Raw genomic sequence first — 19,516 nt, forward strand, 5'->3', positions numbered from 1 at the left:
CTCATTTTATGTATCAGAACACTGATTGCACTTCTATTAAGTGCCATATCCAAAATTATAACTTAGGTCTTCTGACTCCCATTTAAGTATCCTCCCCACAGAACTCCCAGTACTGGGAAAAATTGAGATTGAAGATATGCCTCCCCACAATGTCCTAGCCCCCCATACTCCAGGGAGCTGTCATCCCTCTGGAACTATAAGACAGTTTTTCCCACTGTCAGATCTTGAACATCAGATGACTGAAACAGCACTAGTAGCTATCGGGTGATGGAGGGAGACTTAATATGAGAGGAGGAAAGTTTATACCAGATGGTGTAGGTTCATGTTCCCCATTTCCCACAACCTTCCCCATCAAAATTATGATTCAGTCAGCTTAGTGAATCCTTTGGATAGTTGGCTTGGTGTGTGAGTTTAATCTTGCAGGTACACAGCTTAGCATCTAGTACAAAGACACTTGCCTTTGTGTTCCTTTAAAGTCTGGAGGGAAGGAGACTTGACAATGGGCTAGGGCAGGTACAGATTCAGGTAAAACACTGCAAATCACATTCTTAAGACTGCATGACTAAATGTGATGCAGTGGAAACCAGTCATATCCAAGAAAGGTGAGGACCTGAGAGCAATGGGGTGGTAGGACAAGACCTAACCAAGACATCAAACACACCTGGAAAATCATGATCTCTGACCCTCACCATGTGTGGACAACAGAATACCTTGGAAAGAATCTGTCTCTCCATCAGGGCATTTTCCCAACTTAAGTAGGTAAATATTCAACATCCCAGCTATGGTTTTCTCTCAAATTTTGGAATTTCATATAGCCTGGATTCAGCCTCCCCAAAGACATCAACTATCTTTGGTCATACAAAGTTAACTTATGCAGAAGAACTCTATAGGCCCAGGTTGGGTCAGGAACTCACTATTGAACTAATCAGCTATGTCCAGTGGTGAGGTGGTGTCTTTGGCTTAATTTAGTTCAGATGCTCATATTTTGTTGAACTCGTACAGGCAAGGGAGACAAAGTTAAGTAGCAATATGCTGTGTACTTTCCTCTTTCCTCAGGCTTTAGACTCTCTGAGATCACAGACTGCATTTTATTCCAATTCTCTAGCAGAATGCTAGGGACATAGTTGACGTCAAATGAAATGTCATGACTCGGTTTTTGAGTTTTCCATTTTGCATTTGGGTTAATATTTCCAGCAAACATCACAGCTTATTATACAGTTTCACATGTATTTCAAAGACCACAGACCTCATAATGATTTCAATTTGTATACAAGTTGAGGCTAAGCCCCCATCACACTCTCCAAGGAATACATACCAAGGCCTTACATAGTTATGCTCCCTGATCCTATAATTTTAATTGCATCCCCCAGGAGCCCAGCTTGACATCCAATTTGATTTGTACATAGAAGCTTCCCTAAGGCAGGAAATTCTAATGAATTTTAAAATCTATCTTCCCTGATCAGCCAATGGAACAATTTTTTTTTAACAAGGAGAACTTTTTCATTTTTCCAGAAAATGACTTCCTCTGTTTATTTTTTCTTTCTTTAATATTTCATATGTTTTACATATTATTTCTGGGAAATAGCCATTGATCATTTCCAATGTTTATTTCTGAATATTTGATTTGTCATTTTGGTACTTTTATTTTTATTTCTTTTCCACATGTTCTTACCCTTGTCCTTGGAAACCAAAATGTTTACAGGCAAGAAAACAATCACTGTGTGAGAAGACAATCCAATGAAAATCACAATTGCCAAATTAAATTCAGTTCTTCCTAAAGGCCTGGAGACATCTAAAGGTCAAGCATAAAGAGAAGTCAAAAAGTTCCTATTTTACAATTATATCTTCCCTTCCTATTTAGGATGACTTGACAGGGAGAGCTGCTTCTGTAACCAATGTGTGTCATTTTGAACAAAAATCCTGCCCTTTCTATTTGGTGCCATTTTCCAGGCTTACCGATGGAAAATCAAGCAGTTCTCTGATGTACAGAATTCACCAGGTTTTACTGTTGTTAATGTGTGGAGACCTATAAACTACAAACAAGGAATTGACCATGAATTTAAAGATAAACTTAGGGGCACCTAGGTGGCTCAATCAGTTAATTAAGCGTCTGCCTTCGGCTAGGGTCATGATCCTAGAATCCTGGGATCGAGCCCCACATTGGGCTCCCTGCCCAGTGAGGAGCCTGCTTCTCCCTCTCCCTCTTCCTCTCCCTTGTTCATTCTCTCTCTTAAATAAATAAAATCTTAAAAAAAAATGATAAACTTATGAAGTTTGAAAAACCAAACAGTTTACCCTTCAAGATGAAATCAATGTTGGAGCAACATAAAATGTTGAGGTTAGCTCTCTGCAGTCATGGTTACCTCCTTATTTAGTACTAACCATGTGCCAAGCATAATTCACATACTTTTCTCAACTTCCTCTTATGTTGAATAAATTGATTAATCTTTTTGTGCCTCCTTTTCCTCATCTATAAAGTGATGACAATAACTACCTAATAGGGTTACTCTGAAGATTAATCATAGAACATTATCCCTAGCACTTAGTTTCGATAATCATTATGTTATTTTTACTGGATTCTGGGGTAGGGGGAAAATGGTATTTGACTACCACAATGGTCCAGAAGTAGGGGCAAATTTAATGATTTCTATGAACTACAAAAATTTATATGGGTGATGAGTGTCAACCAGGATCCTATAAGTTGATTGCAGTTTTTCTTAAGAATGTTAACTTCATTCAATTCTATGCCCATCAAGCAATATTTTAGAGTTGCTACGTGTGATTGGGCTGCACAACTCTTAAGGACATCATTTGCATTGTAGTCTAGATGAATGGGGTCCCTACCAGTTCTATGTACAACCTGCACATCCTACAAGGTAACCTTGCTTCTTATATATTCATTTGGAACTCACCAAAAGGCAGAATGAGATTTTCTGGGACTTTCGTGTTCATGAGTTTTCTTCATGTGTTTCAATACTACAAATTCTTACCATCTCTAAATGAACTGCTGTGATCAAGTCATTAAATTTGAAAATATGAGCAAGGAATTATTAATCCATAGTGACCCAAATTAACAGTATCAATACTGTGAGACCCACATCACATCAAGCTGACTTCTCTCTCTTCATCATTTTTGTTTTGTTTTGTTTTTTTGCACAGTGTTATTAGCAAACTTCTACTGAGCACTACCTACCTAGTGTACTAGTCTAGGTCAGGTCCTGGCTTGATAGAAGTGAAGAAAGCAAATGTGGAACTTACTAGCTGAAGAGTGTTATCACCCTAGGTTATAAATATCTAGTAGACTCTTAAGTGGGATATAGCATTTTTACCCCTCCAATGTGTCTTAGTGAAGGTATTATAGAATTTGGGGTGAGATGTTTTTCCATCATCTAGGAATGTCCCATATAAATGGATAGGATCCCTGGTCTTCAGGCTCTAAGTTCAGTTAGCAAGGTCCTGTCATTGTGACAACCAACATGACCCTAAGACATTTCCAAATATTCTAGTTGGGAGAAGATGGTACTAATTATTCTTGACCCTCTGCCCTCCACCTTGCTGAGAACAACTGGGATAGAAATTCATCCATACTCTCCAGTAACTTAATTCTAGGATGTACAGAGAAATCTGGGAAAACGTATCTTTCTTTGTATCTTCCCCCCGAATGCTTTGATAATATGGCTGGGTCATAATGAGATCCTTTATTTGTTTGTTTTTTTCAAATAAAGTGCCTTGTCACAGTTTTGAACTTTCTTGGTCAGTATAATGATAAGATGTTTTATCTGCATTCAGAATCTTCTGTCGTCTTGATTTAATTTTTTTATATAAAATCAGACAATGTCAAATATAATGTGATAGAAAATATAAGGGATGGTGTTGGTTGGTCTTTAAGCTCATTTAATTCTATTATCAACAAGCAATGCTGATTAATAATAAAATATATTATTTTACTATAATTAAATAAAATATAATATTTATTGTGTTTTATAATAAATCACACATTTATCATTTACTTGCTCTCTAAGCAAATATTTTGTTTTTACTTTATTAACAGAGAACTTTAACCACTGTTCTTTATTACCTTTTGACTTTTCTTTTTCTTTTCCTATAACTTCTTTCTTCCCTCACTTCACTTTTTAACATTCTTTGCTGCTTTTTTCAATTTTTTAAAATTATTTTTTAAATTCATAACTTCTGTTTAAACTTATGTTCCAGACATATAAATGAAAGTGAGCAAAGAGGAATAATCAATGTGAAATATTGAATATTTGGGTTCTTTCTTATTTAGAATATTGAATCAGTAATTCTTAGATAAAACATGTAATCTTATTTCAAGATTTCAATCTGCCAAATGGGGTTAATTGTATCTGTAGCGTGATTTTTTTCATTTGTGTTAAAGTCAGTACTTAGTAGTTAGTATTTAAAGTACTAATTTTATCCCAGTGAAAAAATAATCCCACTATTGTACTTTGACCTTTGCATATATAAATTCTGTATATGTATACGGTAAGCTTACTTTTATAAAAATGAGTTTAATTACATTACATTTAGCTTCTCACTATGGATTCTTTGAACTAGATGCATGGCTCGTGCATCAGAAACAATTTAATGTACAATGTGTGTTAAAAAGGTATGCATACATAAAGTCTACCACTGCCTCATGCCTTGCTTTGTTGGCTTTGTAATTACTTGGCAATTGCTGAATGAACAAATGCTCAAAGCTCATTAATTTTCTTCTGCTATTACTTTCTAATACTTTTCAGAGAGCTTATAATTTTCTTGTCTAAATGTTTCAAGTATTAGGAGCCATTGCTGAAGTTGGAATGATAATATAAATAGCTGTGAAAATTACCCCAGTAACCAGATATCATTTGCACTTAGGAGCATTCATCACAAGCAGTTTTGCTCCAATAGCTAGGGAATGTCAGTGACCAAATACTAAAGCATTTTCTGTCCCTTTCATTCTTTGCATTCAAGTCCCAGTCTGCTGAAGAAAAAGCTCTAAGCTTTAATTTTAGCTTTCCATTGGCCTTAAGAGTTGCATTAACTTTGCAGCTAATTGCATGTATTTTTAAATAACTCATGTAAGCTCTTCAAACTATAGTTAGCATGTGGACTATCACATCTCACAAGATAGCACTTTCTTTGTTACTTTTCAGCCTGAGATGGGCTGCGGCAATTTTCAAAGTGTCCTGCTTTTCCCTGAAGGATATTGTTATTTACATCCGTGTCTAACTTCCCACCACACATCTAAAATTCACTTTTTAGATTGGTTTGCATTCTTTTGGAATCTAGGAGAGTAGTTTTAACTGAGTATAGAGTAGGGATATATTAAAGAAAATGTACTTTTAAAAAAATTCTCGATTCCAGACAAATTATAGGGAAATCAGAGGTTTAGATGAGTCAAATTAACGTTTTCCTAAATATCTACACGATCACCTTTCAGAAGTGGGTGGCTTCGACTGAAAATTTAGAGTTTTAGAAAAATATTTTCAAGCCTACAGGTACTCGTGTTTTCATTCTTGTAAGTCTACCTGCCACTTTGAAGTTGCTCAATAAGCATTCGCTGAAGGAAAACACGTAATTCAATAGTGAAGTAAGTTCTGGATTTGTACAATGTTTCTATCACTTACTAGCTGTGTAACCTGTGACCATCTCACCTCACAACACCTGTTTTCTCCTCTGTATAATACACATACCTCTACATATATTACGGATGTGTGTAATGCACAGGCATATATTAGAGTGCCCCTATCTCATAGTCTGTTGAAAGGATTACATGACCTAATGTTCAGTGATCACCTAGCATGGCCCCTGACGTATATTTGCTCAACCAAAGTTAGAAAATAGAGAACAAAAATCATAATACTCATAGCAGTTTGCTCAGAGGGTAGGTAGCAGCATAGGAGCTCATGCTTTCTCTCCACGGCTCTGACACTGACATGACGCAACACTAAATGATTTCAGTGTGTGAATCCCTTGATGCTGAGTTTCTAGCTTTTCAGAAAGGGAATATCATCAGCCCAATTAGGGTCAAATATCCATCAATCAGGATGACCAAAAAGACAGAGACATGTCCTGTGTTTCAGGACCATTGTCATCAAAAGCAGGAATGATTAAAAACACAGTAGCCATCCCAGGCATTGTCTATTGTTGGTATGGTGTTAAGGTGTTGTTGATTTCAGGTAGCAGTCCAGTGTTTTGTTATTGGACTCATTCCTACTTAATGTTCTACTTCTATTAATGACCTGGAGGAGGTCACCTATTAACTTTTACAGTTGGTATCAAATTGTGGGTTGGTTTAGAGAGGGTTGCAGAATAAAAGAATGGGGAAAGCAAGATTAGAATAAATTTTACATTAATGAGTTAAAGAACCAAGGCAAAATAGCTATAAAACACAAAGCGGGGGGTAGGGAGTGTCTGGGTGGCTCAGTTGGTTAAGCATCGGACTCTTGATTTTGGCTTAGATCATGATTTCAGGGTCATGAGATTGAGCCCCCCATTGGGCTCCATGCTTGGCATGGAACCTGCTTATGATTCTCTCTCTCTCTCTCCCTCTTTCTTTTCACTTGCACCCCTTAAAAAAAACAAACAAAACAAAACAACAACAACCCACAAAGGGGTAGTAGCATCATTAGAAAAATAGAAGGTGATTTAGACTCTCTTATAGAATGGGGGAAAAGATTTTATTTTCCAATTGGCTTTGGATATTTTTATGCTTATATTAAATATGGTTGTTCATGATATTCTAGGAAATTACTTAAAATAATGAAGCTAAATTATGAAACAACTCAGTGAGAAATAGGAAACAACCCAGGGATTCAACATGTTTCCTTTATTAATATTCAAATAAATCATTCAATCTTCTGTCTTTCAAACATTTCATAGATCAAGACACATGTCAAGAAATGTATTTGAATTTGAAAATTCTCTTATCAGAAAAGTAAATAAACAGTTATAATATGAACCCAAAACTATGATTTTATTTCATCAATGCAGAATTATTTTATGTCAACAAATAAATTTTGAAACGCATGAAAATTTCAAAGAAGATTAAAAATTATATTTTTCAAGGATAAACTTGAATTTAGGCAATTCAGATCAGAATGGTCTATCTCTATATTATAGCTAGGCCATTGGCCATGATAATTCAATTTAGTATAGCTAAAATGCATTTTTTGTTTTGTTTTTTTAAAGATTTTATTTATTCTTTTGAGACAGAAAGAAAGAGAGAGAGAATGAGCAAGGAGAGGCAGAGGGAGAGGGAGAAGCAGATTCCCGCTGAACCAGGAGCCCGATGTGGGGCTCGATGTGGGGCTTAATCCCAGGACCTGGGGATCATTACCTGAACCAAAGGCAGATGTTTAACCATCTGAGCCACCCAGACACCTTGCTAAAATGCTTTAACGTCAAACAGAATATAAAAATATGGACATTTAAAAAATATAAGTATAAAAACTCATTTTGCTTATTTTGTACAGGTCAAAGTCAAACAACATTTTAAAGTGAGATCAAACAATCATTTTGGTAATGAATTTATGGAGTTTTTATGATTACAGATTGTAAATAATAATAAATAGTGATTTAACATTTCCTCTCTATTCAACTGCTAATCTTGCTTGATTCTCTTCCACAAACCTGCATTCCCATTTTACATTAGAGGAAAATGAAGCACAGAGAGGTTAAGTAGTTGCCCTAGACCCCATTAGGAGAGAAGTTGCTATTAGAATCCAGGCAGTCTTTCTTCATAACATATGCTTTTAGCCTCATATCCTAGGATTATTCAGAATATACCCAACCAGGACAGCTACATGCAAAAGAATGAAACTTGACCACTCTCTCACACCATACACAAAGATAAACTCCAAATGGATGAAAGACCTCGATGTGAGACAGAAATCCATCAAAATTCTAGAGGAGAACATAGGCAGCAACCTCTACGACATCGGCCAAAGCAACCTTTTTCATGACACATCTCCAAAGGCAAGAGAAACAAAAGATAAAATGAGCTAGTGGGACTTCATCAATATAAAAAGCTTCTGCACAGCCAAGGAAACAGTCAAAAAAACTAAGAGGCAGCCCACGGAATGGGAGAATATATTTGCAAATGACGCTACAGATAAAAGACTGGTATCCAAGATCTACAAAGAACTTCTCAAACTAAATACATGAGAAACAAATAAACAAATCATAAAATGGGCAGAAGATATAAACAGACACTTTTCCAATGAAGACATACAAATGGCTAACAGACCCATGAAAAAATGTTCAAAATCATTAGCCATCAGGGAAATTCAAATCAAAACCACACTAAGATACCACCTTACGCCAGTTAGAATGGCAAAAATAGACAAGGCAAGAAACAACAATTGTTGGAGAGGATGTGGAGAAAGGGGATCCCTCCTACATTGTTGGTGGGAATGCAAGTTGGTACAGCCACTCTGGAAAACAGTGTGGAGGTCCCTTAAAAAGTTAAAAATTGAGCTACCCTATGACCCAGCCATTGCACTACTGGGTGTTTACCCCAAAGATACAGACATAGTGAAGAGAAGGGCCATATGCACCCCAATGTTTATAGCAGCATTGTCCACAATAGCTAAATCGTGGAAGGAGCCTAGATGCCCTTCAACAGATGACTGGATTAAGAAGTTGTGGTCCATATATACAATGGAATATTACTCAGCTATCAGAAAGAACGAGTACTCAACATTTGCTGCAACATGGATGGCACTGGAGGAGATAATGCTGAGTGAAATAAGTCAAGCAGAGAAAGACAATTATCATATGATTTCTCTCATCTATGGAACATAAGAACTAGGGAGATCGGTAGGGGAAGAAAGGGATAAAGAAAGGGGGGATAATCAGAAGTGGGAAAGAAGCATGAGAGACTATGGACTCTGAGAAACAAACTGAGGGCTTGGTGGGGGAGGGGGAATGGGATAGACTGGTGATGGGTAGTAAGGAGGGCACGTATTGCATGGTGCACTGGGTGTTATACGCAACTAATGAATCATCGAACTTTACATCAGAAACCAGGGATGTACTGTATGGTGACTAACATAATATAATAAAAAAAAATTAAAAAAAGAATATACTCAACCAAATTAAAATAACATACATCCAAACAATATGCCTGAAAATTGTGGCAAAAAATACTTCTTTGACGTTGGGAAATTAATATATATCCCCAAACTACAATTGAATGCTTCCATCTTTTCTTTTACATCATATTCAATTTAAAGACCATTTGGAAACCTGTGTATTAAAGCATGCTAAATTTACCCAGAAAATTATCCAAGAGTCGATTGTTACTGCAATGCCACTTTCCAGTTTTGTTACAACCAAGGTCTTTTGCTGTAAATATTACAAACCTCAAATCGGTGACTCATATGTCCAACCTGATTACAACTCAGTCTCATTCAGCCGCTCTGAATCCTGGAAATCATGCCCAGATGCTCAGCTGCTATTCAGTTGTGACTTGAAGGCCACGTGTTTCAATGAGGAAAATCAGGGTTGAAAAAAAATTCATTGAAAAAAATATTAATTCAGAATTTCAGTGCAATTTCTTCACAGACAGTATCAGCTGCTGTACATCTGTGTGGTTCTCAAGGGTCAGAATAGTTTTCTACATTTCCCTAATCTTCAGATTAGTCAGACTATGGAAGGATTTCGATCAATTCCTTTTCCTACAAAATCAGAAAAATCTTAAACTCCAGTGAATCATGGAGTCTAAAACGTGAGTCATTTCTTCTAAGTAATACTGAACAGAACACACATTCAAACACAATGGAAAGCGATAGATGTAGATACAGATTTAGATATAGATATACATTGCATAATATGTTTTAACTGAAAAAGTTCTTACAAGACTTGGTCTTAGGTTTCCCAATATTTGTTTCTAGCTGCAGAAATATTCTGTTAAATAAAATCATGGCCTATATATAGCAAGTTCTTAAAGATTCCTTCATGACCGTCCTTCCACCTCCTTTCGTGCCTCCCCTATGGAAGAATGGTTATTAATGCAAGTGGCCAGACTGCTGTGTGTTTGCTAATGAGCAGAATCATGTGGCTTGCTCTCACTTTCTCTTCTCCATCCAGTGAATCTGCTACTGGTCATTCGGCCAGCTCTTGGACATTTGCTTCTGATCAGTTCCTCTCTTTGCTGGAGTGTGGAAAGTTTTATTTGGGCTAAAGGGAAGTGGAATGCCTGCCTATTGCTCCAGCCCACTTTATCTGTATTCTGCATAGTGATGTAGGGGAAGAGCCTGCTAAAAATGAAGCTGTTTTGCTTTATTTTATGATTGTTCCTTAAGAACATGTGGGAACATGTTTCTCTGATTTGGATCCTTGATTTCCCAAAGGTCCTGGCCAATATACCTTTGACTGAGACAGCTTTAACATTTCCTTCAGCTTGACTAAACTTTCGACAGGCTTCTTTCTGACTCCAAGCCCTGACCTTCCTTTTTTTAGAGCATTTACTTTAGAAAACTTGTAATTGTAAATTGTTTTTCTCTCCCTTTGAGATGCAAAAAGCCTCTTGCCAGTTTTACAACCCAGAAATGTCTTTCTTAAGGATCTGGAAACCATCTCTTTGAAATGTAAACATGAAAGGAGATAACACCCCTATCCCACTCTTAATAGCAAACACAAATGGCCTAAACACAGAGGAAAAATATTTATTTGCAAACTCAGAAATAACTCAATGTGCTCAATGTGTCCCATTGATCAAACTTTGAAGTGGTTGTCCTTCAGTACTTTTCCACTGGCTCATTCCAGCATTTAAAAACCCTCTTGCTTTTTGTTTTAGTGGAGTTGAATTCAGTTTCTCTCTCTTTTTGCAATACCCTGAATAAAGTTTAATTTTGTCCAGTGTAACTTTTGTTTTAATGCCATCTGACAAAAATTATCTCATGCTGCTCTGGGTTCTGTGAGGATGGGTTGGTCTAGTTCAATTTCCAGATTGTGGAGGTAACCTAGGCAACATTTCTTAAACCCTAAGACTACACAGAATATAATTTGGAAACTGCCAGATTCCAGCTTCCTCACATGAGAAAGGAGAGATTTATTGGAGTTCTCCCAATGCCCTCCCAATGCCACATCCCAGTCCGGTACCAGCTCTACAACATAGGCTATCTTTCCCATACATCTTCCACCCTCTGGATCTGAGGCCATTTCTTATAGATATTACATTCCTGCAGACCCCTTTTTACTTAGTCTCCATTCTGGCATAATATGGAAACTCCACAGAAGAGATGGTCATAGTTGAAATGTTGAAGGTGTCAAAGGTGGTACAATATGGTACCGGGGAGTCCACTGAGCCTAAAGTAGCATTTAAACTCCCCGTGGATCTGTTGAGCAGATTGAGCCAGAGGCCTAGTGCTATCTATGAATATGAATTGATTTATTGGAAGGGAGGGATAAGAATAGGGATCATTGTTTTTGGAAAAGTAGAGAACACCATAGTACCTCTTGGACTGGTCCAGGGTGTCTATGAGAGTTCTAGAGAGAAACTGTGGGAAGATTCAAGGAAAAATAGGGCCTCTGGGGATATAAGACTCACTAATTCATGATGAAATACTCTTCATGAACAAGTATGACCACGTGGCGACACAAGTCCATGAAACTTGAGTTCTTACTCTTAATGTAATAATAACATAAAAAGACTGGAACAAGCTGAATTATAGTGGTAATAAGCAATGATTCCACTGAGCAGCTGGGAAAACAAATTTTTTATAATGATACTTGTCTGATTTGACCTTTAATAAAGCTATATAAATAAGTTTACTGTGTGTGTAGAGAAATAACAAGAGGGGGGAGGAGAGGCAAGTGAAAATGAATAGGAATTTAAATGTGTTTGTTCATGGAGCTTACTTCTTCCTTTGCTAACATTTCCCAGATTGTGTTTTTTGGAATACCAATATTTCCAGTCAAAAGTGTTGGGACATAATGCTGTATGCATTTGCTTCCTGGATATGTGGATATGCACACATGCCACCTAATGGACTGTAGTGGGCTGACTGTAAGTTGCCCCCAGGATCTCTGTCTCCTGCTGTCCATGCCCTGTGTCTCCTTCAGTTGAGTATAGCATCTGTGGCTTGCTTCTAACTAATAGAATATGGCAAAAGTGATAGCATGTTACTTCCATGATTATGTTACTTTATATAAAACTCTACCTTGCTATCATCTGGAGTGATTCCGGTTTGAAGAAATAAATAGCCACGTTGGGAAAGGCACTTTTCAAGGAACAGCAGGCAGCTTCAAGGAACTCCCCATAACCTCTGGAAGCTGAGAGTGGCCTCCAGCTCAAAGCCCGCAAGAAGGCAGACTTCTTCAGTCAGTGCTTCAACTGCAAGGAAATGAATTCTGCCAGTAACCTGAGTGACTTGGAAGTGTTTTCTTCCCCATTCACCCCTCAGGATAAGAATGCCATCTGGCTATATCTCGGTAGTAGCCTTGTGAGACCCTGAGTAAAGGAACCAGCTGAGATGTATTGTGAGATGGTAAAGGTGCAGTATTATTTTAAGCAGCTAAGTTTGTATTAATTCATTAGGCAGCAATGAAAAAAGAACAGGAACTGAACAGTTCTGCAGTAGAGAAATCTGTTTGTTAATTAAATATCTCTAAACTTACTTGGGAGGAGTAAATTACATTTGGCTCAGAGTTTATAGTTGTGTATTTAGTACCTAGGGCAGTGCTTAGAACATGTGGGCCATAAGTGCCTGAGTGCATGAAGGGGTAAATACCCACGTGCATGAATGGGCATACTCCAACAATACTTAGGTCCTCAGTAAGGACGCTCACCAATACAAATTACTCCTCCTGGGTAATTTTCCATTTCCTTTAGTTTCAGTTATACCATCTACTCTAGTGGCTCCCAAATATACACTTCTAGTGATCTTTTTCATACGATATAAATATATATGTATTTAACTTACCAATATATGAAATCCCCACTGGATTAACCCACAGATATTTCAAAACTAACACTTCCCCAAAGGAAATCTTTCCGCCACCTCCATACTGCTGTCCACCTGGTCACAAAAAACAAACCCCAGGAATCATGTCAGACCTCGCTCTCTCACATACCTCTCCTGTTCATTTGTTCATTTGACATCTTTTTATATTAGTTATTGGGGTCTTTTACTAGAGCAGTTACTATTAAACAATTTTTGTATTATTTATTTTCTGCTTTGTAGTTTAGAAAGGATATAATATAACTTCAAATAATATTTTAAATTTATTTTCAATTTATACTCTTTCTAAATTGCAACAGTATCTAATGAATCTCTTCCCTAATGGGGTATGAGGAAAGTAGAATATTTAATCTCGCCATTTTTTAGCTACTTGCATCTGGGAGCTTTGTCACCCTATACAATAGGATTTGGGTCTCCATAATATTTTTACCATATGCAGATTTTCTTCTTAAAAAGGTTCATGGACAGGTATTTTATATACATACATATGTATACATATACATTGTATACATATATATGTGTATATAAAACAAGTTTTATAGAATAAGAGGTATTATATATGTTTTTATATATGTTTATATATATATAGGTGTGTGTGTGCATATATATATACACATACACAATTTATAATCAAAACTGTTTAGGTTAATTCTGTGTTCAAATATATACAGAGCTGAACTTTTGTGAAGTTTACATTTTTATTTTTCATTGCACTAAATTATATATTCAAGTAGACTTATCAGGACATATATGGATTATATATTCCTGAGCGTTTACATCATTGACACTCTCTCCTTGCATCAGTAAGACTATACGGAACCCTAGTATATGTACATCCTGTACAGGTGGTTCTATTTCATTTAAGTGCTATTATTGCTAATGATTTAAAAATAGACTAATTTTTTCATTTGTAGGTAACCTCTTCCTGGTCTAGATATTTGAAGAATTCTTTCCTTATCCTTAGAGATCAGTAAACTCATCAAATCTTTCTGAGTGTTGTTTGTCTTTAATACATTTTTCTTCATGTGATAAGCCCTATTGATCTCTAGTTTCAGGTCCTCATTCAGTGGTTTACCTTATTTTATCTTTGAATTTTCATCTGTGTTACATGTTCTTGTTTCATATTCAAGCATGACCATTATTATCCTCAAAGATATCAGATTTCCACTATTATGTACAATTTGGATTATCATCTATTAAATCAAATTCTTTGAACTATGTGAGATTCTCGAATCTGTCCTCCATTCAGAGACTCTTACATTGTTACTTTTCTTTCTTGCTTCCAATGCAGTTCTAGCATCATCAATGCCATTTTCTCCCTTAATTTGTTTCATGCTAACTTCCCTTTGTTCCAGCCCATTTCTTTACCCTTTTACTATTATATCTCATTTCTTAGAGTTGAAATTTTCTTTAATTTCCTCTAAGAAGGTAATGTTACTGAATCTTTCTTTTGTTATCTGGGAAAAATATCTTCTTTGAACATATACTTTTTATTAATCAAGATACCATACTATTTTGTCCTTGCCTTTCCTTCTTGACTTTCCATACTTACTGCATACAGACCTTATTTTTCCTTTGTTCATTTTCAAGTGTAACTATTTCTACCTGGGTCTGTTATTTGTTCTTAAATGTTGAGAATGGACATACCCAAGCTGCCTTATTTCCTTAGGGTTGATTTGAATTCTCCTGTTACAGTCTGACTGGGGCTTGGATATTAGTGTTTGTGTCAGGTCCGTCATTTGGTCAGGAAGAACGGAGAAGGTGGGGTGGCACGGTGAGCAGCCACAGTCAGGATACTTTAACTCTAAGTCTTCTATCATAATGCGTTAACAAGGAAGGGTTTGAGGGCTCTTTGCTTGATGCAGCCGCCCATTCTTTCTTTTCCACGTTTGGTTCTGAACTACACCAATGACTCTCTGTTGAACCAATGATGAATTTCTCCAGTCTTTTGCTATGCCTTTAAGAGCAGCACTTCAAGGAAGATATTCTCCACATTTTCCCTGGCCTGCCAATGTGCCTTCCTTTGCAGGGGAGTGGTATGATAAGTCTTCAGCACTTTCACAGTGTGTGGGTAGGATACATGATAAGTCCATGTCATGGATTGACTAAATGATCAAAAAATGATGGCTTATAAATTGAATAAGGAGAAATGAGAGACTAAACAAAAATTTTGTTTAACAGAGAACTAACAAAATTCAAAGTATATATGCATTTTCAAAATGATTTACTTACATGTGGTAAGAATGACGAGAATGAGACATACTTTAGGATTATGTGTCATGAAACTCTCATGAAGTGGCAAGTATTTTAACACAAGCCAAAAGAAGCTTTTACTGAAAAAAAAAATAGCCAGTTTTAGCTTTTTATTTTTGTATGATGCCTCATTTCAACTTTTTAAAAAATTATCAGAATAAATAAACGTATCACAGCTTTGAACAGTTAAGACACATTTTAAAATTCTGCTTTATGAGAATTCCACACATCTTAGTTGTTACTATATAGTATTATAGAAATTTTTGGATATTGTTGGATAGTGATTATAATACTTTGTGTTACTTGGTGGCTTAAAAAGCACCAAAACAACAGAAAAACCTATTTAATTATTCTGATTTACATATCCAATTATTGATGTTGGAATGGCATCTGTCTTCCACTTCCATTCCATATGTCCTCCAACAGGGAGAGGGTTAAATATCTTATCTTCTGGAGGGGACCTGGGGAAAAGGGAAAAAGAGGAGGTGTAAGTTGAGTCTCTCATTCCCGCTATTATCTGTCCCCAATAGCCTGAAAATGGAGCAAACTTCAGCAACCAGAAGACTTCTGGGATCCTTTCTGTAGTCTTAGAGTTTCCAAACAGCCACAGAACCCAGAAATGCTCCCATCAATATTTGAGCTAAAAGACAAAACTGCCACCAGGTGGCACTAAATCATAAATAGGAAATGGACTGATTGGTATGCAATTTCTTGATGGCTAGCTGAGTTTACCCCAGCCAGTTCATTAACCTTGAAAAAATGCAACTCCTTACTTTATGCAGTTTAATCACGTTGTATCCTATCCTACATATTGCCTTATGGCAGAAGTGTAAGGTACTTTCCAATACCTAATCTCATTTGATAGAACAACCCTAAGAAGTGAGCCAGGTTGGTATATCATGGTGCCTTTGGATGAGGAGATTGAGGCACAGACATCAAATGTAACATTGAGTAAAACAGCACATAATAATATTTATTGCTGATTTTTTTAATTCAAAAAATAATTTTTAAATGGAAGTCTTTTAATTATTCTACTATAAAATCCCTGAGTAAATCATTACATCTTAACTCAGGTAAATGGTTTCCATGGCAGTCACTACGATACAGCTCATATGTCTCGTTCTCTTGCCACATAACATCCAACAGATAAGATATCAAGGTCAGAATACCTACTAGTTATATGCCCTTTACACTCTGTACCTCAAATAGCAGCTGTCTCAATCAAGCTATCGGTATCATGATAATACCATGTCATTAGCTCACAGAAGGGAGCTTGTCTTACTGTTAGCTATATATAGCAGACAGACATAGATCCAATTTATGAGACAGCTATTTCATATTCGAAAATATAAGTTGTAAAGAAACAAAATGCATAAGGACTTATTCTAGTTTTATACTAGCTAGAATTGTTTTTTTACCTTTTTTAACCCACTCTTACTCTGCTAGAAATCTGTTAGATACAGTTTAAAGGAGTATTAATAACCTGAGATCCATCCTATAATTTGAAAATTAGGCTCATAATTAAAAACTATCAATAAATTCAAAACTGTCATGCTATTAATGAAATTAGAGTGAGCTTTATATTGGCCTTGACCATTTTATCTCTTGAAGGGTTAATATTTAGCCTTGATTAGAAAAGGAATAGATGGGCCTAAAATTTGTACCACAGTGAGATGCCAAATGCACTATTTCATTATGTAATAGATAATGGAAAAAAAAAACCACCACAAGAATTTGGAAGGAATATTCAACTGCATAAAAGTTCCATTAATTTGAGCAAGGTAAATGCATCTGTTTTGAAGACTAAATAACAAGTTTGTTGAAGGGTTCTAAATTAAATAAGGAAATTAGTCTAATAATGGAGGTTTGCACTTCAAACATTAGTCTAGAAGAAATCAAAAATAGGCAAGTATGTTCCCAATTCTGCATTAATTATAAACTCAGATGGCAGAGCCCATGAGGTTCCACACACTGAATAATGAACACTCATTTGTGTCAAATCTATAGCTTGTTTTTTTGTAGGGAAGATCTTTTCCTTATGAATGGTCACTAAATACATTTTAGACTTCAAAAATAGATCATGGCAAGAGGAAAGGTTTGCAGCATATTGACATTTTCATTTACCATTTCAGTAACCTTGGAGGTAAAACTTACCTTTAATTTTAATCTAAAATATGAATCTTAAGAATGAGTATTTTAAAAAGAAGTTACCGTTCAAAACAGAAGAAAGACAAAAACCATTAATATACATTTCATTGATTCTCAGATGAACTTTTTTCACATTCTGCTATTGCTGAAATTAAAATAAATCTTAAAATCAATGATGTGTTATTGTATAATTGGAAGCATTTTTTACCTCTCACGGTGGTACAAAAAATCATTGTTAATCTTAAACTAATGATTTTTAGATTCAATGAAATATGTGATCTGTTTTCTGCTTCTCTTTGTTTATTGTTTTTTAAGATTTTTATTTATTTATTTGACAGAGAGAGAGAGACAGCCAGCGAGAGAGGGAACACAAGCAGGGGAAGTGGGAGAGGAAGAAGCAGGCTCATAGCAGAGGAGCCTGATGTGGGGCTCGATCCCAGGACCCCGGGATCACGCCCTGAGCCGAAGGCAGATGCTTAACCGCTATGCCACCCAGGCACCCTGTTTCTCTTTGTTTAAACTGAATGGATATTTCTCTGCTACTTGTATTGCCTCTGCTTCTTTTTCCTAGCTTTTAAAAACATACTGGAAAGAATTGACTTTTCCCTATTGTTTGCACAAGTATTGTTGGATATTGTATGTGGATGTATGCATGATTATTTTGCACATACATGTTATGTAAATATACAGTTTTATAGTTAGACATATTATTGGAATATGCTGAAATTAAAGAACTTGAAGTTACTTCATTAAGAGGAAGAGGCAATAATGGGAAATGCTTTGTGTAAGGGTGAGGAAATTCATACAGTATTTAGGTAGTCATGTAATGGAACTTATTAATAGCTCATTGCTCAGTGACTTAGAGACCACTGTCTTGACCCTGACTAAAACACAAACATGAAGGTTAAAAACTTTCTTGGATGTCCTGTTCCAAAAACTTTTCAGTCATCTTATACTCCATCTCCGTTATATCTAAATGATATCAATAATAGTAATGCCAGTTTCCAAAAGCTAAACCTCTTCTGCATGAACCTCATTTTTATAATGTAAAATGATTATACAATTTTTTCTGTACCACGGTGGTAAGCGGTTATTTCTCATATATATTGATTGCTGTAACTCAGTCATTTCATTTTGTTATGTCACTTGTATCTTCAAAATTAATTACAGATGCTACTGGGTCAGTCATAGAGAAAGAATTATGCTGTTTGCTTCTCCTGTGATTTCTCACTGTCCTTGAGACAGTTCAAACAATGTTACTTAACTGGCTAATTGACTTGGAGGATCTATGTCTTCAGCCTGTTTGTAAATAATGTAAGAATAAATAATCAACCCGTTTTAAGTGGTTGTCAAACTAGTTATATGACATTTTCTAGCTATTATTATTTCAATATTCACACTAAAATTCACATTATTTCAATATTCACAATTCATCTGATTATTTTGATGATATATGCAGAAGTGTTATTTGATTTGCCCCTTATATCCTTCACAAATTAAAATGCCTTAAAATTTAAAAAACATACAATTTATAACAATTTTTAAGATGAGGAAGATAAATCAAAAGCTACATAGACTTTGGTCACAACGAAGGGAGATAAATGTATTCAGAAAAGGAATCTGATTGTTGCTGTAACTAAGCATTGACTTTAGTTCTATGCTTTCTGGCACTCAGGCTCAAAAATATAATAATAAAAAGAGCAGTAACAGTCATATTATCAGATAAATGTGTGTACCTTCTAAAGATAGAATGCTTTGGCTATGATGTTCAAAACAGATTTGTCAGTTTCTTACAAATAGGTAAATGAGTAAAGTCATGAAACTCAACACATATGAATAAAACAGAACTAGAATCTATAAATTACACTTTCTTACCCAGAATAAATTAGGTGAAGTCTATAGAAATTACATTCTTTACAACGATAATAGTTGGAGGATCTTTCCTTTTTGGAGCTCCTGTTGATTTATTTTGTTGAAGAAACAAAATTTGTTGAATATCATAGCACAGATTATTCCATATACATCTTCAAAATGGTCTTTAACCAGAGTGACCTTTTTCTCAATAAGATTATAGGATAGAATTTTAAAATGTAAATATTATCATTAATTACTCCATGTCTGTCGCAGAAATTGAACATATACAT

General features: G+C 35.7%; 1 protein-coding gene across 1 annotated transcript in view; it reads left to right on the forward strand.

Annotated features, from left to right (window-relative positions):
- The window catches only part of LOC121101654 (oxidation resistance protein 1-like), a 485,929-nt gene that overhangs the window by 26,487 nt on the left and 439,926 nt on the right, over positions 1 to 19,516 (forward strand). The window lies entirely within an intron of this gene.

Source organism: Ursus maritimus, unplaced genomic scaffold (genome assembly GCF_017311325.1).
Source record: "Ursus maritimus isolate PB19 unplaced genomic scaffold, ASM1731132v1 scaffold_9, whole genome shotgun sequence".
NCBI classification, from domain to species: Eukaryota; Metazoa; Chordata; class Mammalia; order Carnivora; family Ursidae; genus Ursus; species Ursus maritimus.